Here is a 26,938-nt window from a genome sequence, read left to right on the forward strand (position 1 = left end):
AACCCAAAAGATTGCCATGGCGTGGACAAGGTAGCTTTAAGTGGTCCTTTTTGAGTTTTTTCACTCATTTTGCAAACAGAAAAAAGGGTCTAGAGAGCAAAGGAGGAGGAGACTGGTTTTGCTTGAACCAAGAGAAGGACACCATTTTCCTTTGCCATCACCATATTTTTTTTGGAATGGAGATTGATCTCCCTCAATTGTGGATGCATTTGTAGGCATGGGCATCAATTTCCACCATTTTTTTTTGTTAAGTTTTTCCATTGGGTTTCCTTTTCCTATTAGCTTTCCTTAATCTCACTAGGGAGAGAGTGTTTTGTTTTCCATCACTTTATTGTGGAGTGGGGAGGGTTTCCCAAAGTCCCACAAGTGGTGGTGTATTTGCAAGTATGTCCACTTCTTCATTTTTTTAAACAAAATTTTCATAGGCTTTGCATGCCTATCGATTTTCCCTCTTTTTCCTTAAATTTTTATTGGACAGTAGGAGATCTACCATTTACGTGAATTTCAGATTTGTATTTTCTTGCAGACTTTTAATATTTTGATTCTAAGAGTGTTGATTAATTTTTTCCAATTTTTTTTGTGCCCTATATTTAATCATTACATTGAAGACTAAAAATGTTGAGATATTTGGACCTGTGTGGGAACTATTACTCACCAAAAGTGGGTGACCCCATAGGAGATTTTTTCCTCCCATCACCTCTTCCACCCGGCAGCCAGCAACCCCTAGTAGCTACTAGTAGTCGATGACAATGTGCCATTCATATCTCTACCACCTGCATCATTCATATGTTTCCTCGCCCATTTGGCAAGAGCACATGTTGGAAGGTGGACTTTTGATCGAAAGGTATTTTATTCATTTTGCAATCAGCTGTTTATGCTTGTTTGTATTTTGGGCATTTGACATGGATTATGGCATAACCTAGAAAGAAGAGGGGTTTTGACCATGATCTTGTTCCCTCACCTTAAATGGGGGGTTAATTTTTTCATCTTAGTCCAATGGGACCTCCCCTAATGGTCCAATGGGTATAGAAGGAGCACTACTTGGGAAACCCCGATTGAGATAGCGTAGTCCCATCTCTCCCTATTCCATACTTACCACTTTCCATCTCCCATATTCCACCCCCCTTCTTCGGGTTCAATTGACCCGTGGTTCTCTAGGATTTGGCACCATACATCTTCATACTTGGGTAGGGCTCAGAAATTGGCCTTGGGAGGTTGATGCAACTAAAAGAACAAGAAAAAGCATAGATGGCCACAAGCAATGACAAAAAAAGATCAAAATACAAAAGATGGTTGGGACATTCACATTAGCATGTAGGCAAAAGCCTAGCATGAGCTCTACCTCACTCATAATGGTCATCACCCGATTCTTGAGCACACATTGCTCTTCATGTTATAAGAAGGAACCCTTGCATGTCCCAACCCTTGGTGGGAAATGAAATGCTTCACCATTAAAGGGGTAATAATTGTTATACATCATACAAAGCAAGCTATAACCCTTGAACTACGAGCAGTAATACAAAGAAAAATCAAGAAAAAGTAAAAGGCGCACAAAAGGTGTGGAAAATCAAAGGCTAAGTTGGTAACTCATGCATCCACAATTGCTCCCTCCCCCCATCTATACACTCAGGATGAGGAGCCCATCATAGATGGTCCCTTTGACCATGGCACTTGGCCATGAAGTCTTCTCCCCTCCATTCAATCATTATTCACAATTTCACATGACACCTATCAATTGATGGGTGGACCAAGGACATGTCACTTCCCCTTGGGCGCTGGAAACACTTAATAGGATGGTCTATTAGCCACTCCTACCTAGGGAGGTAACACCATTGCGAGTTCAAAACCCTAATTTTGAAGGGAAGCCTTATTTGAAATGTCAAATTGCCCATTACTTTCAAGCTTGGTTCAGTTAGATGCAAAAATGATTAAATGCACCTAATGATGTAGTTCCTAGCATTGGATATTGTATGTAATTGTCAAGTGTTTCCACAACCATGGCTTGGGTAACTTAACTGGGGCCTAATTATTTTAGAAGAGCATATTGGCACCCACACGTCGAGCATTGAGAGCCATGGGACTCCAAGCAACAGCAAAGCATTATACATATTTGTGTGCACCTCCAACACCCACAACATTGATGACTTTTATGGGATGATGCACCTGGGCCCAACATGCCCCCAATTGGCTTAGCACTTCATGATGGGTTGGCAGTTGATCCAAGGCCTAAAGGAGGATGGTCTCATACCTTGAGACATGGGAGGGCTAGCACCACGTTAAGAGCCCTTAACGTTGGAGCAAAACAAGTATTTTGACCACCTGGAGACCCATGAGACCACTTTTGTGCCCCAAAATGAAAATTGGGGTCCACAGAGGAGCATTGATAGAGACCTAAGGGCCAACCCTTAGGAGGTGATTTTAGAGGGCTTCTACTCACATCTTGGCACCAAGAAGCCTCAATGCTAGCCCTAGAAGGGCTCACACATGCATGATGTCATCTTTCTCTCACCTACGACTCACACGTGTGGGCTAGATTTATGTTTTATCATTGGCTACTAGGTCAGCTTGTGACCTAGCTTGTGATTGGCACATTATTTTATGATTTTTGGGGGCATTATGCTAAAATTAGAACTCAAATTCCTCATATAAGTAGAGGAATCATTCATTGTATCAAATCATCATCACATCACTTGGAATTTCGACCTTCTTGAGCAATTCGGCTTCTTTTCTTGTGGAGAATTTGGGATCTATGAATGCATTTTGACATTTGGAGCTAAATCGTTGTCTTTGGAGCTATTCTTTGGATCAATGGATGGAATCATTTGCATGTTATCTTTTAAGTGTACCTATTTTTAATATATGTCCTTTTACATGTCCAATGCATGGAATAATGTTGAATCTAGGTCTTGCTATTGTGCCTTGATTTATTGAAATTTTATTGAATGTTATCTAGATGATCTATTGCATGCATTACTCACACATTACATGTGGATGAACTTCCTAGTGGTGAACTTTAACTAGCTCTCCCATGAAAATACCATTATTCATTGCATAGATAATTGCTTGAGTTTTGGTGGTAGGGCATCAAGATTTCAGCCTCCTTAGAAACCTTTTGGTTGACCTACCAAATCATAGACTCCATACTCCCAAGGAACAAGGGACTTGTCTATTTTGTTGGTGATCAAACTTGACTTCTATCCATAATTTTTTCTCTAAATTTGGCCCCTTCAAGGCTAAGATTGCTAACTAGGGCTTGGTGTGAATCCCTTAGCAAGGTACACTGGTGGGATTGGAGAGTCTAAACATCAAGAGGATGGAATTTTCCACAAAATCTCTTCGTTTGGTGGGCATCCACTTCAATCTTTGTTAAATTTGGACAACTAGGTCCAAACTCCATGTTCTGATGCTCAGATTAAGAGGCTAATATTTTTGTTGGATTCCTCTTTCTGAGAGGTGTAAAATCCATATAAAAATAGTCTTAATCCGATGAGCAGAACTTATATTTTGAATTTATTATTCTTAATAAATTATATGTGCAAGGTCAGCCAGTTTTGTAATGTAGGCTCACATGCCCAACAGATGTGTCACACACCCTCCTTGATGGATATATATACAGGGAAAGTTGGAGAGAATTTGAACACAACACAACTCACATCTTCCTCTCTCATCCTAAAAAGTACGAGCTACCTGGAGGACGAATTTCAGCCACACGTGGGAAGGACGAAGAGGATTTTTCTGCTGCTAGGGTTTCTGCTGCTAGGGTTTCGCAGAAGTTTGACCAGCGTTGACTTTGGTCAACGTTTGGTCCAAACAAGCTGAAAACTTGTGGGAGGTTCGATTTTTGAAGGCCGTACTACCTGACACAAAAATCGAGGTCAAAGGGTTGACCGTTTTGCTGCTGCGTTGACTTTTAGCTTGCTGCCCCTGCGTTGACTTTTCAGGACAGCGTTGACTTTTGTAGAACTGACTTGGGTTGACTCATCTACTGGTTGGAGGGTTGTTGTGACACATGCTGGGCTGGCTGACCAAAGGAGACTTTGCTGGTTGAAGCATCCTGTTGACCGCCGAAACGAACACATACATTTTTCTTGTTTCTGATTTGTCTTCTGTAAGATCTGCTCCGATTCCATGTAAAGTTTTGTAGATGTGAAGCAGTTTGGTTGAGGAAGCTCTTTAGTGAGCTGTTCCAACATGTGCTAGATACCACTGTAATACTCTGTGATAATCAGAGTGGGATTCGTATGACTGAGAATCCTGTGTTCCACGACCGATCCAAGCATATTGATATCAGGTACCACTTTATCCGGGATATGGTACAGCGAGGCGCCCTAAGGCTCGATCATATAGGAACTGATGAGTAGGTCGCGGATATTCTCACTAAGCCCCTGGGGAAGGTCAAGTTCCTAACCTTCCGTGAGAGTCTTGGTGTCGTGGAAAGACCCTTTGATGTGGGTCCTGTTGGACGATGAGCTCTGGGAGCTCTGGGGGGCTTTGGGGATAGCTTCTCGGAGCTATAAGCACTCATAATGCTTCTGCCCCACCCTTGTGATTATTGAGCTGGTTCGCCACTCATTTAATCTGTGCCTCGTATGCATCCTACCCATTGAGTTCAGGGCTCATGGGAAGTACCTCTCATTTGGCCAATGGGGTGTGGAAAAGCTAGAGACTATTAGCAAAGACTGATGGACGCATCAGAGATTGCCGTACTCTCTATCTAGGATGGCATGGTCCAACCACTTGATCTGGGATCAAGATTTGTGAGGTCTGGGACCTCTGGACTGATTATGTCAGTCGGGGAATGATGTCTTTGTGACTGACCCACTTCTGTTCTGAAATAAAGAAGCCAGCAAAGCAAGTTTTGGCGGGATGACTCACGATGTTAATTGCACTAATAGATGGAGTTCTCCCTAGTTGAGAGGGAGTGTTAAATTTGGACAACTAGGTCCAAACTCCATGTTCTGATGCTCAGATTAAGAGGCTAATATTTTTGTTGGATTCCTCTTTCTGAGAGGTGTAAAATCCATATAAAAATAGTCTTAATCCGATGAGCAGAACTTATATTTTGAATTTATTATTCTTAATAAATTATATGTGCAAGGTCAGCCAGTTTTGTAATGTAGGCTCACATGCCCAACAGATGTGTCACACACCCTCCTTGATGGATATATATACAGGGAAAGTTGGAGAGAATTTGAACACAACACAACTCACATCTTCCTCTCTCATCCTAAAAAGTACGAGCTACCTGGAGGACGAATTTCAGCCACACGTGGGAAGGACGAAGAGGATTTTTCTGCTGCTAGGGTTTCTGCTGCTAGGGTTTCGCAGAAGTTTGACCAGCGTTGACTTTGGTCAACGTTTGGTCCAAACAAGCTGAAAACTTGTGGGAGGTTCGATTTTTGAAGGCCGTACTACCTGACACAAAAATCGAGGTCAAAGGGTTGACCGTTTTGCTGCTGCGTTGACTTTTAGCTTGCTGCCCCTGCGTTGACTTTTCAGGACAGCGTTGACTTTTGTAGAACTGACTTGGGTTGACTCATCTACTGGTTGGAGGGTTGTTGTGACACATGCTGGGCTGGCTGACCAAAGGAGACTTTGCTGGTTGAAGCATCCTGTTGACCGCCGAAACGAACACATACATTTTTCTTGTTTCTGATTTGTCTTCTGTAAGATCTGCTTATATGTTCTATCTGCATTTTGCTTATCTACTTGTATGATTGCTGTGAGAAAAGTGAAATTGCTCTTAGCATAGAACATCTACAAAACTTTACAATCTTGTCTATTCTTGCTTCAACTTAGGGGCTTGTTCAAGGGTTTCATGAGCCTTTCTCTTGTTAAAAAACCATTGTTGGAAACCATTTCTCTTAGCATTGACCCTTGGCCACCCCAACACTCAACCAATCAATCAAGCCATAGGTCTTGTGCTCTTAACTGTAGGCCTCTATATAGAGAGTGAATTGTATTCAATTGGAGCCTTGACTCCTCTCATCAATGAAAATCCATAAAGAGCAGGGGTTTTGGCTATGGTGTACCCCTTTGTTGTCTCTTGGTCTAGTGATTGTTGGGTCCTTCGTTTTGGGGACAGAATTTTGACACTTTTTGACCGAGTCTGACCGAAAGGCAGTGACGCAGAAAACCACAGAGGAAAAGAAAGGAAATCAACCAAAATCTGTCAGACACTAAAGCTAACAAGAGGAAAGTGTGCAAAAATGCAAGTGTAGCGGAGTTCACAAAGATCAACGAGGAATGAAGGAGAAATTGAAGTTGAATCGCAGAAGCCACCGAAGAGAAAAGAGCATGGTATCCAAAGGGATCATTGGCAATTCAAGCAAGCGAGGTCGCGACGGAAGTTTATAAAATCTTAAGGAAAAGATAACAAAGGGAGGCGAAGACCATATACCAAGATGTTGTCATTGTGTCAAATGAAGTCGTTTTTGTTCTTTGCTCATCTCTCTCTCTGAGCTGAATTGTATAATGATAAGTCTGATTTGCCTGAAGGGCCTGTTATCCACCATTTTGTGGGTGATATCCCTAGGAGAATTTTTTTCTCCAAGATGGTCCTCAGACGGCAGCCAATAGCCCCTTGTAGCCACCAGCTAGCTCATTGTGCCATCGCTCTGCCAACTGAGCCAACCATGCAGTCCCGCGCCCATCTTCCATGATCGTATGTTTGAAGGTGGGCCTCCCAAACCTAAAGGTGTGCCTTGTCATTTGGTAATTGAGTATTGTAGTTTGCTTATCATGGACACTTTTGGGCATGGATTAATGGGAGGATTCGGCAGAAAGTATGGGCTGGGTCTGTGCTCCTGTCCCATAGACCCCTTTTGGATATTAACCTTGGATTCTAGTCCCGTGGGATCACTTTTACTGACCATTTGGCTTTAGGGATGGTATTTCACGGGAAACCACGATTTTGGTTGTGTGGTCCTACTCCCTTATCCGCTTATATTACCCCCTTTCCACTCATTATCACAACATTCATCATTTCTCCCATCTGGGTCCACATTCGTCCACTAGGTCCACAGAGGGTTAGCTTGCCCCTTAGAGTCAGGCCTAGAATAATGCCCCAAAGGTTGATGCAACTAAAAAGAAAGATAAAAGCATATTTGGCCACATTTAACAGGAAAATGTACCACAAAAAGCAAAAGATGGATGGAACAAACACATTTAGCTCGTGGGAAAAAACCAGTGTTGCACTAATCGAGAAAAAATCGCAATTAAATCATTTAATCGCGATTTTTTCAAAAAAACAATAAAATCAGGCGATTTAATCGGAAAATATTTTTTTTAGCCGATTTTTTCGAAAAAATCGTGGGGAAAAAAGTTGAGGAGGTGACCCAAGCTACCCCTGTCACAAGTAGAGGACGTGGTCTACCTCCTGTAGCTCCTAGTTCTTCAGCTTCTAGAGCACAACAGAGTCTACTACCAACTACACCGACATCTACATCTAGAGGGGCAAAGGAAAAAATAAAAAATAAATAAAAATAAAAATTATTTATTTATTTATTTTTATCTTATTTTATTTATGAGGAGGTGACCCAAGCTAACCCTGTCATAAGTAGAAGACGTGGTCTACCTCCTGTAGCTCCTAGTTCTTCAGCGTCTAGAGCACAACAGAGTCTACTACCAACCCCACCGACATCTACATCTAGAGGGGCAAAGGAAATCAGTAGTATTAGACTTTAGTTATTTGGTTCATTTCATTGTATATGACATTATGACTCATGATATGAGATGCATTATTATATTTTTTGTTGATATTTTGAGGTTGAGTTGGGACTCAGGAGTCGGGACTTACTATTCAGGACATGATTCACTATTATGTGTGATTTTAGCACTAGAAATGATAGTAAACATCTTATATATTAGTTCTTTTATCATATTTATGTGTCAATGTATTTATTTTATGTTGTAGATGGTTTAGATATTAAAAAAATTGAAAAAAAATGAATATTTTTGTACCAAACGATTTTTTCCCGATTATTACCAATTTTTTCCCGATTATTACGATTTTTCCCCGCGCTGAATTAATCTCAATAACGATTAGTGCAACATTGGAAAAAACCAATACATGAGCTCTACCCCATTATCATGGCCATCACCCTAGTTCCTACAAATTCTACGAGCCTCCTTCATCATATAGGAATCCACGATTGTCCCAATCCCTGGTGGGCAATAAACCACCCTACCTTAAAAGGAGGGTATTCACTGTTATATCTTATGCATCATGCTCTTACCCCTTGAGCCCCGAGCAGTTAATCAAAGAAAATCATAAAAAGGCAAAAGGAATATAAAGAAGGGTGAAAAAAATCAAGGTCGGGGCACCTCGTGTACCAAAATTGCTCCCTCCTATACATTATAAACCCAAGTTTGGCTTCCTTTTTATTAGTTACCCGTGTGCCCCAACATATGGCCCAGGGTTGCCCCTTCTCATCCCCTACTTCATTCACCTATCTGTCACATGCCACCACTTTTTGAAGGATGTACTTTGAACATATTATCCCCTTTAGAAGTAGAAACCACCTAATAGGATACTTGGTTAACCCCACTTGGAGTTAGGAGAGATTGGCACATCCCGAAGCCCATTATGGAAGGGCAGGCCATTATGAAGTCCCCAATTGTGGTCCATGGTTGGTAAGCTCATTTATTCGATTTATCTAATGACTTGTTGTATTGGAAGGCTAGGGGATGCATTGGATCTTATGCAGGATTGCAAATGGTCTCCATCTTGGGTTTGGTATCCCTATACAAGGTCTTAATCCTCCAGAGGGCTACATTAGCACATGTAGGGTGTGTGTTGGGAGCCATGGGCCTCCACGGCAGTAGACAACACTCCATGGATCCCCAAGGATGGTCAAAGATGCTCAAGGTACTCTCATTAGACGAGGAAGATGCACCTGGGTCACCTATGCCCAGTCAGCCCCACAAATGTACCATGCACTTGGCAGCTGACCCAGGACTTGTAGGATGATGTGGCATCCCCTACACCATCATCAGAGTCCTTGCAGACAATCTATAGGCATCTTCGATTCATTTGGAGACCCATGAGGTCATTATTGTGCCCCCACACCCATTGAGAGCACCACAAGTTTATTGTTTGGAAAATCAGGGCCAACCCCTCGTCCATCACTTTTGAGGGTCCTACTCTTCATTATGGAACCCATGGACCTCATCAGGCCTGTTAGAGGGCCCTACAATATGCATAGATTATCATTTGACCTCTTAAGAGGCATATTCTTTCATTTGTGAGCTAGTTTGGTGGGCTTGTCACCAAAAGTTAAAATATTAGCACATTATTTTATTTTTGGGGTTTATGTAGGCCAAGGAGGCTAATTCGAACTCCTCATTAGTGTATAAATACAAGTGAGACTTTGAGATGAGTTCATTTTCTCATTGTCCCTTTGGATTGGATCTCTTCTCTCTCATAAGAATTTCGCATTTTTCTTTGGAGGATGAATTGGAGCTTATTGTAGTGGTTGCAACACCCTCCAAAATTTTGGCCTGCATCCAAATTTCGGAGCCTTCCTTGGTTTTTCCTTTGATGGTTGCAAACACTCAAGCTCACCCCATGAGCTCTTGTGAAGTCTTTCTGCCTTTTTGCTTCTTTGACTAGTGGTCGTCTTTCAGCATGTTGATTACTTTGTCATGCTTGTGATCTAATTCTGGTGAGTTTGAAGGTCTGTCTTTGTGTGTTTGGGTTGTCTTCACTATGTAAACATTCGTCGTACTCACACACAAATTTGTAAGCATTGTCGCGCAAGTGTCGTCACGGTCGTCCGAAGGTCTATCACAAGTGTCGCGCTTGTCGCTCTCAACTCCAAGACAGTCTCACCAAGGGCATGTTTTGTCTTGTTGTCTTGGTGGTCTATGTTGTCTCGTCGTCGAGTATGCTAAGTGTATGTTCACAATGTCAATCTGCACAAGTTTGCTTGCTTTCGACACTTAGCCATTTTCCTGAAAATCTGCCCGATCGGACAACCCTCTTCCACCGGACCCTGACTAAGCTGCATTGTGCAGTCTCAGCCCTCAGTGACCCTGCTCTGCTGCCCAAAACTGCGCAGTGCTTGAGGTTGTCCTCCAAGTCAGCTGCACTACGCAATCCTGGAGGTGAGCAGCCTGTCTACCTCCTAGAATTGCGCAAAAATTGCCTCCCTATCCAACTGAACTGCGCATTTCTCAAGCACAGTCATCAACCCTCCTCCTTGCCCGTCGGGAGCCTGCACTGCTCTGAGACCTGGGTCTGCAATGTTCCCCAAAATTGCGCAGACATGCCCAGCTAGTCATCCTCTGCCTTACTCTGCACTGTTCCCCAGAATTGCGCAAAGCTACCTAGATGACCCTTGCTGCCTTGCTCTGCCCTGCCTCCAGAAATTGCGCAGAGATGTCTGGCAGTTCCCCTGCTGACTGCCCTTCACTGTTTCCATAAATTGCACAGCCATGTTCAACAAGTTCCTCTATAGCACTACTCTGTCTTCCCTCAGAAAATTGCGCAGACATGCCTAGTTGGTCACCTACTGCCTTGCTCTACACTGTTCCCCAGAATTGCGCAGCACTGCCCAGATGACCCTTGCTGCCTTGTTCTGCCCTGCTTCCAAAAATTGCGCAGACATGTCTGGCAGTTCCCTTGCTAACTGTCCAGCACTGTTCCCAGAGATTGTGCAGTCATGTCCAGTGGGTCCCCCTGTAGCCCTGCGTTGTCTTCCCTCTAGAAATTGCGCAAAACTGACCAGCACCCCGCTCTGTCTTCCCTCTGAAAATTGTGCAGAAGCTGCCTCCCTCAGGATCCCACCTTGCAGTTGATACTCACTGCGCAATCCTGCCTCCCAGTGATCACTGTGCAGTTTTTCCCGATAGTGCAGGTTGTCCTCCCGTAATGCCTCATTCCAGCTTGAGTTGCGCTTTACGCTGTTCCAGTGAGTTGTCCTCCCTCCCTGTCACCCAGAACACAAGAACAATGCATCATTCTAGACTAGGAGGTTTTGGATTTGATGTCGTCCCGTCATGAGTGAATTGTAGGAACAAGTACACTGGTAGATCATGGCGAGACAATGAACAGGATGAAGAAAGAGCGTACATGCAGAAGACTTGCTTATAACTAGACGGATGTACCAAGCATATCAAACAAGCAGCAAAAGGAACACATGCATTGAACCATCAAGCAAGACCAAGACCATCGAAGACCCCACGGCACTATGCCATGCGAAGGAGAAGACAAAGCACACCAAAAGTACATCCATCACTCAGCAACGCAATAGGTTGACATGGACACCACAGTTAGCAATGTATGAGTTGTGTCATGAGTTGTCTCAGCGATATCCGTCGTAACTGAATGTAATGTAAAGTGAAGTCCAATGGATGCACATAGAAGTCGAAGAGTCATGTCAGTTGAAAAGTCATGGGAAGTTGAACAGTCACGAGGGTAGCCCAAGAGTCACAAGGGTCAAGCATCACCCTTGGCTATATATAGCCCTCCCATGGTATGAGCAAGGGACTTTTCACCTTGGCTCCTCCCACATAGCCTTGAGACTCTGTAGTCTATTCTTTGAGGAGTGAGGAGTGGCTCCAATGTCCCACTACTGGGGCTAGCGATGTATGGTGTACAGATATGCCTTGGGACTTTTGCTTAATTCAGAAGCCTATTTCAGGCCATCACGTTTCACGCATGTTTTGTAGATGTTTGTAAGACTACTCTTTCAACATTTGTAATGCATGTTTGCTTAACCTGTACTAAGATAGTTGAACTACTTTGGTTATTTTAGTACTTACATTGTTGAAGATGTGTTGTATTGTTCATCACAGTTGTCTCGTCCGTGTGGAATACTCCGCGGGACATTAGACAGACCATTATTGTTTTGTTGGTTATAATGACCGTCACCCCCGTGTGGACTACTCTGTTGGATGGTGTACATGTTTTCCCTTTCACTTTGGTCTTAATGATTGTCGCATCCATTGTGGACTACTCAGCTGGATGCTGGACAGACCCTTGTTGGTTCGCGTCTTGGGTGGTACTACTACCTCTCATCTAGAGGCTCACTTTACTCTCTCCCTTTACAGTAAGAGAACCCAGACACAAGTTATACTACGCACTCAACAGGCATACTCACCTTGCTTTTTGAAGTTACAAGCATAACACTCTCATGTGCTAAACAACAAGAGCTAAGGCAACCAGGCCATCATACCAGATGGGACTCCTACACCAAACGGTATGAGGTCTAGTTGGCACTTCATATCTGGGAGATCCCCTTTGTTGGCGGGTCCAACTCTGATGTCAAATATTAACAAAGTTACCCGAGGAGGAAAGAAAATCGAAGCTGACTCTGGGGCCATCGAGCAACCAGTGGTAATTAAGCCTGCTTCGCCAAAGCACTCTTATGACTCTAACTAGCAGAAGCAGTATTACAAAGATGCTACAAAGATCTTAAAACAACTGATACCAAACAATAACCAATAGGGGGAGCAACCAGAACTATCGAAGCCCAAAATTCCAAGGCTCCCATAAAACACTTCCCAACCCATGGTGGAAGGGTTCAAATTGTTCTTACAGATCATGAATGATGAGCAGATGTCAGGGCAGATGTGGAAGAGGCTTAGGGTTGTTGTTAAAGATTGGGAGTTATTAGAAGGGCTCATCTCTGGAAATTTGCTTGAGAGACATTCTAGACGGGTTCAGTGGAACAAGAAAATGACGAAGAGGGAATTCCAAGTCGATGCCCAAATCACAGGGTTCCTAATCAAGGATACTATGTTAGATTTGGGCTCGAACGTAAACATTCTGCCAAGGAAGACCTGGGAAGCCTTGGGAAGACCCAAACTAGTATTCTCCTCAATTCAGCTATGTATGGCTAATCAGTACCTGCATACTTCCAGTTTGACGCCTGGAGGATGTGGAATTGGATATAGCAAGAGTGAAGACGTATGCAGACTTTGAAGTCATAGACATCATGGTAGACAAAGACCCATATTCCACATTGTTGGGGATAGATTGGGCCTTCGAAAACTATGAAGTCATTGATCTAAAAAGTGAAACAATGACTTTCGAGGTGGATGGAGTCAAGGTGATTCAACCTCTAGATCCCTATCAAGGTCCCAGATTTATTGAGCCAATGGACGACAAAGAAGAGCCTAACTTATCGGATCAGCTCACAATAGGGAAGAAAGAAGACTACATCAATCCTAGAGCGGATGGGTCGATTAGCTAGAGTGTTCAAAGTTCAAAGGTTGCATGGGATGATTGGCAGCAAGGAGGCCATGAGATACACCCGAGATGATGCGCAACTATCTATCGTGTCCATTGGGTCGGTATAGAGGTACGTGACTTCCCTACTTTTAATGGTATGGCCTCTATCGTTGATTTTGTCAATAAAGTTGATTTGAATATTGCAGAGGCACACAAGATACGCTTACTGGATGTCGCCCTTCAAGCGACACCGACGAGGTGGTGGGGAGCTCATCGCAACCATCTACAAGGATGGGAGACAGTCAAGTCTGTGTGGATATGCAGATTTGGGTACTCAAAGGACTGCTCAGCAAATTTTCCTAAATATGAAAGGTACAATGACCCTCACCAGCATATTCAAAATTGCAAGGATAGGTGGACCAGAGAGGGACTTTCCAAGAATATGTGGGTGCATCGGTTCGTCCACACTCTGGGAACATTCCCTCGGGCTTGGTATCTTAAAGAAGAGATAAAAAGGCAGACTAATGGGTGGGACCACATGACAACCCAATTTGTTCGTGATTTCTCCTTTGCAGACAAAGATGAGAGGATGGTGGTTGCCTTGAAAGCAATTAAGAGGGTCTTGTTCCCGTCGGGAGAGCTTATTGAGGACTATCATGACCAAGATGTCTTCAACCACATTTATGACTCAGGATTCCATGAAGTTGTGGCTTGCGGGAAGGTAAATCTCAAACCCGACGATGATGACTTGGAAGGATTGAGGCACTTAACTTTCAAGGAATCTGAAGGGGAACGAGACATAGAGGATAATCCTGTCACAACTGATCTGCATCTGCAACCTCTGAAACTCCAAAAGCACAATATAGAGACCAAAGAGAACTGGCTTCTATCGATGAATATTGGGACGAGCAAACCACTAAGGAGATCTTTGACCTTTTGAAGGAATATGAGGATCTTTTTCCTATGTCCGTTGCAAAGCTCAAAGGAATTAAAGGAGATTTGGGAGAAATGAAGATCGTGTTGAAGCCAGACGCAAGACCAGTAAAACATCAACCGTATCGACTAAACACAAGAGTCAAGGAGAAGGTAAAGAAGGAAATCAACAAGATGCTGGCAGCTGGCCTCATCTTTTCAGTTGATGAAGTTGAGTGGGTCAGTCTGATCGTCATACAGAATAAGAAGGATTTGTAAGAGATTCGGGTTTGTGTGGACTACAGGAGTTTGCACAACGCCTATGTCCAAGACAGCTTTCCTACTTCGTTCAGTGATGAGGTCCTAGATAACGTTGCAGGTAATGAGGCATACTCCTTCACTGATGTGTTTTTCCGCTATCATCAAATTTGCATTGCAAAAGAAGACAAGACAAAAACTAACTTTACAACTGAATGGGGCTTTTATGCTTACCATGTCATGTCATTTGGGTTGAAGAATGCACCTGCAGTGTTTTCAAGGATTGTGATTGTTGCATTTCGTGACTATATTCATAAGTTCCTTGAGGTATAGATGGATGATTGGACAGTGTGCAGCTTATTGAAGAGGCACACCAGCTTAGTCAAGGTAATGTTTGAACATTGCAGGCAATTATAGATTTAAGAAAAGTCTTTCGGTAGAAATCACATAAGAGAAATTTTTGGCCAACGCATTTCGAACCAAGTGCGGTTCATCATTTGGACCTGAAGATGAACCACACTTGTTGGTTCGAAACACGTCGGCCAAACATTTCTCTTATGTGATTTCTACCGAAAGACTTTTCTTAATTCATTATGGATCACAAAAGCCTAAATTCAGATATTATAGATTTCTTTGACCTTAAAGAAATGAGTTTTTGTTGTTACGTTGGAACATTGCTGGGGCATATAGTTTGCAAGGAGGGAGTACATGTCGACCCTACCAAGGTTACGGTAATTCTAAATATGCCTCCACTAACCAGTGTCAAACAATTAAGATCGACTCTAGGGCACAAAGGATACTATCATAGGTGCATCTGTAATTATGCCTTGATTACTACACCATTGGAAAAGTTGCTTAAGAAATCTGAGCGTTTTGCTTGGACCACTAACTGTGATGCTGCCCTTGATACATTAAAGGAGAAGCTTGCAAGTGCGCCAATCTTGGTTGACCCGGATTGGAATAACGAATTTCATGTCCATATTGATGCATCAGGGATCACTTTGGGAACTATTTTGGCCCAGCGTGGAGATGGTAATTTGGATCACCCAATTTATTTCGCCAGTGGAAAACTTTCTACTGCGAAGAAGAACTACACCACTATTGAACGCGAAGCTCTTGCTATGGTGTATTTGTTGCAGAAATTTAGGCACTATCTTTTGGGTGGTCCCTTCAAGTTCTTTACTGGCCACTCGGCACTAAAGTATCTGGTAAATAAGCATGTTCTAGAAGGGAGGATTTGCAGATGAATCTTGTTTCAGGAGTTTATATTCGAAGTCATCGTGAAGTCAGGAAGGACGAACGTAGGACCTGAGATCTCTCCCAACTGAAGTCGGGTGAAGCAAGAGGGTCAGTGGATGACCAACTGTTGGACGCAAATTTGTTTCGGGTTGAAGTTGTCCCCGATTACTTGGAAGACATTGTGTTGTTCTTAGCCACTGGCAAATTCCCAAAAGAGTACACAGCAACCCAGAAGAGGCATATGGCGGTTCGAGCCGCGAATTACGAGCTTATCACAACCCAATTGTACAAGATGGGTCTCGACCAGATACTATGACAATGTGTCCTCAACCATGAAAAGGAAGATGTGTTATGGGAATGCCACTTTGGAGTTGCGGGAGGACATGTAGGGGGAAAGATACTGCAAGAAAAGTATTGCAAGCAGGACTCTAGTGGCCCACACTCTTCAGGGATGCGAAAGAGTATGTCAAGAAATGTGATGTCTTTCAACAAGTGGGGCGACCATCGCATAGGGATGAGCTTTCGCTAAATCTCGTACACGTGCTCCAAGCTTTCGAGAAGTGGGTTGTTGACTTCATGAAGCCTATTAATCCTCCGACACGCCACTCTCACGCTCAGTACATTACTACGGCTACAAACTATCTGACTCGTTGGGTTGAGGCCACACCTGTTAAAGACTGTATTGTTGATACAGCTACGCGGTTCATTTTTAAAAATATCATCACTCGATTTGAATGTCCTTGGAGCCTCACCAGCGACCAGGGGACTCACTTCAGTGATGAAATGGTTGTCGTATTGTTGTGGAACTTCATGATCCAACATCATAAACATAGCCCCTATCATCCATAGGCAAATGGTATCGTCGAAGCTTTCAACAAGATCCTAAAGAAGGGCCTCACCAAGATTTGTTCTGCCATCAAAGATGACAAGACGAGAAGGTACCAACTATCTTATGGCTTACCATACCACTGTCAAACGATTGGATAAACACACCCCATTCCAACTTGTTTATGGCCGGGAAGCAGTAGTGCCTGCTGAATTATTGTTCCCAATATCTTTATTACACAGGTTACTCAAATGACAGAGGACGAGTCACTTGCTGAACTGCTAAACGAACTATGGGAGCTAGATGAAGCTAGGTTTCAAGACGATTTTCACCAAACTGTCGAGAAGGAACGACAAAAGCATGGCATGACCGGCACATCAAGAGGAAATCCTTCACATTTGGGGATCAGGTTCTACTCTATGATAGTAAATTTTTGAAGCATCCTGGAAAGCTCCAAATGCATTGGCTGGGCCTGTTCCTTGTCGCGGAAGTACGAGACTCTGGAGTTGTTAAGCTTGCGCAAGTGGATCGAATTTTGTTGCCAGGATGGGTGAACGGCGCACGCTTGAAGCCCTAGCCCTTCCATGGTTTGCAAACATCTTAATCACTTGTCTAATCTCCAAAAGGGGATTGTAGTTAGGTTTAGGATAGAGTTAATTAGGTAGGTTTAAGGTCGAGTCAGTTATGTCAGTTGCAAATAAAGGTACTTGCGTCAGGTTTGTTAGTCTAGTTGAGTGCAACCCTCTACAACTGATTATGGTCAAGGGAACGGACATGGCAGTGGTCTTGTCCATCATAATCAATAATAATTTCCAGCATATTTTCAGATTTGATTTAAATCTTTCCCGTAATATCCCTGACACATTCTAGTTATTTGCTTTTTGGCCATAATGATCACCCGCCTTTTGAGTTTTTGGGTCATCCACCTCAGGTCCAGATCACAGTCGTCGTTAATACCACGATTTGAATCAAGTATAGCAAGTTGTCGTATTTATTAGTTAAACAGTCTAATCACAAGCATCGTGTCAAGTCTCTCTATATAGTTTGCATGGCAATATTGAACTCTCCATTGTAAAAGGTTAGGTGGTTGAGCTGCTCACTTTGGCTCCGGTGTTGAATTCCCCTGGTTCTCAGTTCAAATTCCGACCTCTTATGTCTATTGTGTACAGATGACGAGTTGCATCCATGACTCGAGTGTCCAAAGTAGTTGTCCCTGTGAGTCCGTCGGACCCCCGAATTACAAAAATTGAAAATCTCCCTGGCAAGTACGAGAAGGCTTTGCTAGTAGACAATGATTTATCCAATTCCTTCCATTTCCCTGCGCTCAAGAGCGAAGTCTTCACAGAGTCTGCGACCCAGAAAGATGGCAGTCATTCTTCTAGGCTGAAGGAGGAACAGAGGTCTGCGATTAATGAATTTAAGGAATTTACCTATCTTCGGCACCTCAGGTGCAGCTATGCAATGCACGAAGTTTCTTATCAGCTGGTTGCATGGGGGCTCCTTATGGCTTGACCGAGAGTACCCAATACATGCCAGCGATATCCAGAGGTTGACGGGGTTATTTACTATGGGTGCCACTGTTTCGTTTGCATTTCAAACCACCTCCAAGCGCGGTAAGAAGAACGCAGACAATAATTTTTATACCAAGTATGCTACTCAGCGCAGCGGCAAAGGGGCCACTTTTGATCTGATCAACATGCCTTCAATAAAGTTTTCCTATCATATAATAGCGGGGAAGATCATGCGCCATTACACCAAGGGCGAATGCATCTTGGATACTATCTCAATGGCTGAAGCATGCGATAAGGGAGAATAGTTGAATTGGTGCAGCTAGTTAAATGAATTGTTTGAAGCTTGCGAAGATGTGTATAAGCAGGAGACTTACTTCATCTATATGTATCTAGTCGTCTCTCTTGCCATGATGAAGTGGTGTCCTCCTGAAGGAAGGGAATTAGCTCCAGCTTCTGATGATCATCCCCTAGCACTCTCATACACCCTGTGGCAGACATGAGGGGACAAAAGCAGCAAAGAAATCAACAAACCATCCTTCATTGGTTGGTATGCCAAAATGGTTAGTGTTACAGCGATTGTTCCTAGAATCCCAAAGTCAATCCTTGATGAATATTTGCAGGTCATATGGTTTGGTGTTCGCCATGGAACCACCTGGATTCAGCCCAAAGTTGTCAACCCAAAGACGTTCCAAATGCGGCCCCTACCTTTCGGTCTCTCGAAGCAAGCGTTCCATAATGAAGTCCTACCTTAGCCAGGCATTGTTTGTGAGGTCTGGGACAACAAACGGATATACTCTTTTGAAGGAATGTTGCCACGTCCACTGCTTGGCGAGAGCCCCTCCGCCTCCCAAAAGCGGGTCGCGGAAGAAACATTCACCCTATTTTAAAGAGGTTCGAAACGACTGTGTTCTCAGTTCGAAGCACTCTCGCAGCATTTGGGTCGTCAATAAGTTCTCTACCTCTCCTTTCTGAGTTTCCTGGTACTAGTTCAACCAATGCTTCCTCGCTAAAATCGTTAACCATCTCCCTTCCCCTAGTGGGTCGTGCTTTCGTTAACGAGCCCACAGTGCAAGACACTCTTCAGGTGCTAGCCTATTTCCCTCAATTTCCCAGCACCTCACTCTTGTTACTTCGCCCCAAATTGTCGACCTCACGAACGAAGAGCCACACTCCATTGCTAGTACCCAAATAATCGAAGAACTTTCGCATTCCACCTCAGAAACTTCTTCGATATCCCACAATCCCTCACCCTGCACGATCTCTCCCTCTATAACCATTTGAAATCCTCCTCAGGCCGACAATCTCTTTACTGCCCAAACCAAAATGGAGGTCGACTCCATTATTCAAGCAATCACCGAGACCACCCATGATGCCATCGCTGTGAGTACTAACCCTACGGATACAGTTGCAATGCCTCTCCTATCCTTGCTTCTAGCATCTGGCCCCGAATTAGCAAATGCCCAACCCATCCATCCTAGTTCCAAACCCGATAAATGCCAGGAAGTTATAAGCATCCTAACCCAAACCCATAACCCTATCTCACCCTCACCATCACCAACTATTCCAGAATTCCACACTGACATCCACACCGAGGAGGAACTACAGCAAGAAACTTCACCACAGGCCCAATCTGAAAAGTCGGTCGCCAGTAGTCGTCGTCTCAACTATATTTACTTTATTGGTCGAAGTCTCAACTATTTACTTTCATCCAACTTGCTGCTCGACAAGCTGAAGCACTACATAATACATTGGTCGTCGATCATGAGCAGCGACAATAGCAAATTTTTTCCTTAACAGTCGAGCGGGATCAGCTCCTACAAAAAGGAAAGAGCTACAACAACAAGTTGATGATATCAGTGCCAAATTTCAGACACTTTGGCCTACTATCACTGAGGTAGTGCCAAATGCACCAGAAGATTTCTTAGCTTGCACCCTTTCTGATTGTTGTGACCACATTGGAACCGCATGTACCGAACTTGTTTCTCTGAACCGAAGCTTAAGCACAAAATTGCAACCGCCCAGACAACACTCCCCGACCCAGCAACTCAGTATGCCACCAAAATTGAGCCAAAAATACTGATGGCGCTTCTCTTAAAGCTTCCCTTCACCATGCTACTGGGGAAGCGCAAGAAATCTTCACAGAGGTTCATGGTTGGTCTGGTTTTCTCTCCAAAAAGAATCAGCCAATTTACGCATTGCGTCAACAGGCTCATCAATTGTTCAACCAAGCTTTGCTCATGGCTGACCTCGACCAACAAAAGGATTTGTTTGCACAAACTGATTTGTTGGAGAAGCAGATCTAGTAGATTGAAGATGCCCCTTGTGCCACCAAGGCTCTTCTACGCGACCTCAAACCACCAACACAGATCCCTTTTCAAAACTTGCAGCAACTCAACACTGAAGCTGAGAACCAATGGAATGCCCTAATGACTACCCAGCTCGCCCAACATGTTAATTTTTCTTAGGGATATATTGTTCTTTGCTTTGATAATTACATTTCTTCATTTACACATTAAATTCACCCCACAATATCATAACATTATTCATATTTACATCATTATTCAGTGACATATGCAACAATGTAGAAAGAACAATATCATCATCATCAATGCACCGCAACATAAAAAAACAATAGAAGAAAAGAATTCACACATAAAGACAACAGGATTGGTCGAAGACCAGGGCAAAACCTACTATGGGGAAAACCCTTTCAAATTCTTCTTCTTATTAGATTGTCATTGAATGATTTAGCAAAAGAGAGTACAATGATCCATATCTTCATCCATACAATTATCTAGCAAAAATCAACTAAACAATATCCATGAGATGAACCCAACCATGCTCATACTCAGAACCCTTATTCAAAAGCCTATAAGGAACTATCACTGTCTGCAGTCAACTGCCGAACATTGTGAACAATGAGCGAAAATTTCGGTCAACATAAAAATACAACTTTAGGTCCTAGTCGCAAGGAGGAAGTGGGCATGCAAGTGACAGGGAGCTTTCGGTCGCTCCCTTGAGCCTGCAAGCCAGCGACCAGTCGAACCTATAATTTGGAAAGCCTGTGACAAAGAGAAGAAACCCTAGAAAAATATGCGCAAGCTTCGGACCCTGCAAATTTCACCTTCGAACGAACCCATTTCTCCGCGAACCTGCCTCAGACCTGTGCGAGCCTAAAACAAGAAAGAGAATAGAAGAATGATCCATAATGATATCCAAATGAGGTGGAGGTCACATATATATATAACCTTCCAAGGGTGTCCAATTTGCTTTAGGACCGGATCAAATATGCACATGTGGGCTCATAATTCAAGATTATACTTTCCCTTGTCCAAATTTGATGATCTTTAGGTCAGTTTTGGTCCTCTCAATAAGAGAAATTTAATGCAATCATCATCTCCATCAAATCAGTTGTCCAAAGTAGAATTTGGCCCTTGTCAATTTTAACACTCCCTCTCAACTAGGGAGAATACCACCTGCATCATGTCATGTGTATCCTATCATCACCTCATATCCAATCTCAAGTATCGCATCATCACTTATCGTCATTATTCATCTCGATTAATCTCATGCTTATTCTTGCTTATCTCTTGATTGTCTCTGCTCATATGCTGAACATTCTCGAATTTAAAAGAAGAAGAATTTGACATTGGAGGGGAGCTCAATCTACCACCCTTTATCAATCGGGGAGCCACAACTACTACTTGGAATCTCTGCCAGAGGGGAACCCAATGCTACCACCCAAGAAACATCAACGGGGAGCCAAATCTACGACCCTCATAAACATCAGAGAGCTTAGCTCAATTCGGAACAACATCGAGGAGCTTAATCTCAACCCAAAATCTCATGGAGGAGCTAAACATCTACAACCCCATATCGAGCAATAGGTGATATAGGGGAGCACATCTCAACCCATCATATTGCCTACCGATCTTCCCAACAATGACCCTCAAGAGTCATGTGGTAGAACACCTGCATCATAATATGAGCTTGGGCTAGACACCCGACTTACCAACAGGTAAGGATCACATGCCTCAAGCCTCCTCAACCCGTTGACCAGACGGGGAGGGACAATCCCAACAAGCCCAGCTTGTGGGTATGATGCCAACTAGGGTATACTCTGCAAAGACCAAGATAGGGGAGCAACATCTCCAACCCTATGGGTAACAGTTAGGAGAGATATCCTATTGTCCAAAGATCCCTCAACCCCAGGAGCCCTCCATCTCAATTCCACACCCTGGGAACTCAAACAAGGGGGAAGAGTTGGCTCAATGTCCTCGATCAACAATGCTCTTTATAGATCAACAACATATCATCGTGCTCATATCTAGAAATCATCATGTCTTAATAGCAGTTGTCTCTCGATCATACAAGACAGCAAATCAAATATCATATTAGAACAATATATATATATATATATATATATATCACAAAATGGATACCATATTCATCCTCCCTCTCAGGGAGGTAGCAACCACAAGCCTAAGCTCGTCTCATAGAGAAGCATTGTCTCCATATATGAAGGCATCTCTGTTGATTTGGGGTAGTATCGAATGTGCTCTAGCCACAAATTTTGGTGGAGAGGTTGGGGCACATGAGATCTCCAATACCCTGAAAGGGTTTGGGCAGATTCTAAACAGATCAAGAGATATTAAAATAATTAATATTTTTAATGGAGTTCCTAAGTTTAAACTTAGGGAAAATAAAATGTTAATGTGTATTAATATGAATCTGTGTTAGAGTGGTCCAAAAGACATGGATCAAGCCAGATCTAATCTTAGCTGTTGATTAAGGACTTAATCTCGGTCGCTGAGATGTCAACAAGAAAAGTATAAGAGGAGACTTGAGGGTCACTTGGAGATTACACCAAATGATCAGTCATTCTATTCTCTAGAGCGAGGTTTGCTAAGAGAGATAGAATTAGTGATCAGGAGAGCAGCTGAAGGGCATAGAGTACAGAGGAATAGAGAAGGCAGAGATTGTGCCGGGAGAGCAGCGCAGCAGCCAAAGAGGGTGACGCAGGGCCAGAAAGGGCTCACGCAGGGCCACGCAAAGGCAGCCAAGTGCTGCGTAGAGCACCAAAGGGGCCAGCATAGCTGACGCAAAGGCTCCCAGAGCTGACGCAGGGCCTCCTGGGGCTAACGCAGGGCTAGCGTGAGATAGAGAGGGGCTGATGCATTCCAGATTGGGCAGACGCTGGGGTCGCAGGAAACGTTTTGTGCTGAGGAGCTGCCGGAAGGTTTTTCCGGGGTTTCAGCTAGGAGATTTCTCTCAAACTGTGAGGTATAGCTGCTAAGGAAATTCTCTGTTGGGTAGGCCAGTTATGGCACCCAGATTGTACTCTGATATTGCTTAATAAGAAAACCCTCCAATAGTTGCACCGGTTTTCCCGCATCGGGTTTTTTCGGGGACATTGGTCCAAAAATAATGGTGTCATGTGGTGTGTTTGTTCCTGTTTCTTTTAGTTGTTGATCTGTAATATGTTGAGCGTGCACTGGTGTTTATTTTCAGTATTTACTTTGTAAATAACTTGTTAAATAAAAATAACAAGTAGGTAGGAATAAATCAAAAAAAGTGCATGAAGGGTGTCTAAATTAAGTAGACTTAGAAACTTCAACATGGTATCAGAGGGTGATCACAGATCACAGGAGGACTAAAAGACATTAGCCGAGCGGAGCAATAGCAGCAGAAAACAGTTGTCCCGAGGTGACAGAAGTTGTTTCTAGTAATGCAGAAGCCAAGGAAGTGTGACACAGAGCCACGCAGAAGAAGTTGGGAACTGCATAGAGCCTCAAAGAGGCCAGCATTGCCGACGCAGAGGACCAGAGGGTTGACGCAGGGCATCCCAGGGTTGATGTAGACCCATCCAGGGTGACGCAGATCAAGCATGAGGCAGAGAAGGGTTGACGCAGTTCACAAAGAGGCAGTTGCTGGGGTTTAGAAGGCTACAGGAATATTGCAGAGTGGAGTTGGTGAGGTACAGTAGTCAGAACAGTACCTGACAGAGCAAGGCCAGAGGAGTTGTTACCGAGCGTTTCTAGCCGAAGAACCCGAATCATTAGTGCAGTTGCACAAGACAATCAGAGTAGGGGGCATCTCAACAAGCGGTAGAAGGATTTCCACGAGGAAATCAGGACTCAGAGGGAGTCCAGAAGAGAACTTCCAGACGGGAAGTAGAGACTCAGAGGAGTCAAACACAGAACTTCCAAGAGGGAAGTAGAGGAGCGTCATGGCACTACACGGGGTAAGAGACTAGGATACACTGGACGGAGCATCGAACTTCGTAGTCTGGAAGGCCAGAATCTTATCAGTGCTTGACAGGGATCGTGTCAAGAACGTCGCCTTGAATGTTATAGCTATCCCAGTCGACCCCAATGATAATGACAAGTACAAGGAGGCGGTGGTGAGGGCCAAGTGCATTATCCTTGACAGGGTCAAGGATCATGTGGTACCACATATAGTCGAGAAGGAGACGGCAGTTGAGATGTGGGAAGCTCTCAAGAACCTGTACCAACATACTTCTGTGCAGAGAAGAATGTTGCACGAGAACTAGATGAGGTCGTATCAGATGAAGAAGGGTCAATTGATTGACACCTTCCTTGGAGGACTGAATGAGATCCGAGACCAGTGGATTGCTATAGGAGCGACTCTGAATCAGGAGCTTATGGTGAGGACAGCCCTGAATGTTGTCTCAGAAGAGTGGGAAGTGTTTGTCCAGATCATCCTGGGCAGAGGGACTCTCCTACCTTGGGACGAGATGTGGGCAGCTCTTCACCAGGGAGAGATCAGAGGGCAATCGAAGACAGGTAGCAACAGCAAAGGGATCAAGGTCAAGGAGGAGGAGGAGGATGGGGCCCTAGCATCTGAGGGAAAGCAGGAGAAGCGGAAGAAGAAAGATCTCTCCAAGATCAAGTGCTTCCATTGTGGGGAGATGGGTCATTATGCGACCCAATGCCCAAGGAAGAAGAGTAAGGGAGAGTCTTCTAAGGCTAAGGCAACGCTAGCACGGGCAGAGAAGGAAGTTTTGACAGACGATGATTGTGCCATGAGTGCACACGCACCACTTGAGCAGAAGTGGGGAGACATCGAGTTGTAGTCAGGTGGACTACAGGCGATGAGGGGCAGGATCCTTGAGGTACCCAGCCTCTTGGATTAGACCTTGCTACGGGAGCCCCGACGAGGAGTAGCAGGACTAGCTGAGTGGGTAGAGACGGATGCGGATGGAGCGGCAGAGAGAGCTACAATGCGGGGTCCCGAGACAGTGCAGAGCTAGCAAGCTGCAGCAATGCGAGAAGCACAAGAGTGTTGCACCAATGCACGATGGCACAAAGAGGTGTGCAATGGTGCGAGATGCAGGGAGTTGTTGCAACAACGAAGAGGTCAGAGAGGGAGCACTTATCAACGACAGAGGGAGCTTCAGCATCAGTGGGTGTTTCTAACCCAACAGGGAGGTCAATTGGGAGATTAGTTACTTACTTCTCAGTAACTGAGTTGCAGTGCAACAGTGGGTAGCACGATGCAGCATGACGAGAGGAGATGAAGTGCGGATGCAGTGCTGGGAGAAAGGACCAGCAGCAGCAGTGGCAGTGGCAGAACCATGGGTAGCAGTACAGGAGGCAGCAATGCAGAGGATGTTGGGCAAGAAGGCCTAGTGTCAGCACAAGTACCGATGCTGGATGATCAAAGTAATACTCAGTGAGGAGTATTGCTAGAGCACAGTGCTCACTAAGAGGGAGTGTTGATTTGGGGTAGCATTGGATGTGCTCTAGCCATGTGCTCTAGCACATGAGATCTCCAATACCCAGAAAGAGTTTGGGCAGATTCTAAACAGATCAGGAGATATTAAAATAATTAATATTTTTAATGGAATGTGTATTAATATGAATGTGTGTTAAAAATACATGGATCAAGCCAGATCTAATCTTAGACATTGATTAGGGACTTAATCTCGGCCGTTGAGATGTCAACAGGAAAAGTATAAGAGGAGGCTTGAGGGTCACTTGGAGATTACACCAGATGATCAGTCATTCTATTCTCTAGAGCGGGGTTTGCTAAGAGAGATAGAATTAGTGATCGGGAGAGTAGCTGAGGGGCATAGAGTACAGAGGAATAGAGAAGGCAGAGATTGTGCAGGGAGAGCATCGCAGCAGCCAAGGAGGGTGATGCAGAGCTAGAAAGGGCTCACGCAGAGGCGGTCAAGTGCTGCGCAGAGCACCAGAGGGGCCAGCGTAGCTGACGCAAAGGGTCCCAAAGCTGACACAGGACCTCCTAGGGCTGAAGCATGCCAAGAAAGGCTGACACAGGGCTAGCGTGAGAGAGAGGGACTGACGCAGTACAGATTGGGCAAACGTTGGGGTTGTAGGAACTGTTTTGTGCCGAGGAGCTGCCGGAAGGTTTTTGCGGGGTTTCAGCGTGAGATTTCTCTGAAACTGTGAGGTATAGCTGCTAAGGAAATTCTCTGTTGGGTAGGCCAGTTACGGCACCCAGATTGTACTCTGATACTGCTTAATAAGAAAACCCTCAGATAACTGCACTGGTTTTCCCGCATTGGGTTTTTCCGGGGACATTGGTCCAAAAATAATGGTGTCATGTGGTGCGTTTGTTCTTGTTTCTTTTAGTTGCTGATCTATAATATGTTGAGCATGCACTGGGGTTTATTTTCAGTATTCACTTTATAAATAACTTGTTAAAGAAAAATAACAAGTAGGTAGGAATAAATCAGAAAAAGTGCATAAAGGGTTTCTAAATTAAGTAGACTTAGAAACTTCAACAATCTCAATCCCAGCTATATACGGGATTTTTTGCCAATCGGTTCCCACTCTTTGTCATCACAATATATCCATGTCATATCCAGAACCTGCTCAAACATCTCTCCAATGAGCTTCATCCTGCCTCATAGCTAGCCATGCTAGCAACATCATACTCAACCTCAGTCGTGATTAAAGCTACAGACTCTTATCCAAAACATTATGGCAGATCTCATACTAAAGCAGTAGCCAAATGTGCTTATCTCAT

The 26,938-nt window shown here is 44.0% G+C and overlaps 1 protein-coding gene across 2 annotated transcripts in view; it reads right to left on the bottom strand.

Annotated features, from left to right (window-relative positions):
- The window catches only part of LOC149226851 (glycolate oxidase 1-like), a 75,007-nt gene that overhangs the window by 4,045 nt on the left and 44,024 nt on the right, over positions 1-26,938 (bottom strand). The gene's annotated exons all lie outside the window — the stretch shown is intronic.

Source organism: Pinus tabuliformis, chromosome J (assembly GCF_031772625.1).
Source record: "Pinus tabuliformis cultivar Carrire ecotype Pingquan chromosome J, CPIR1, whole genome shotgun sequence".
NCBI classification, from domain to species: Eukaryota; Viridiplantae; Streptophyta; class Pinopsida; order Pinales; family Pinaceae; genus Pinus; species Pinus tabuliformis.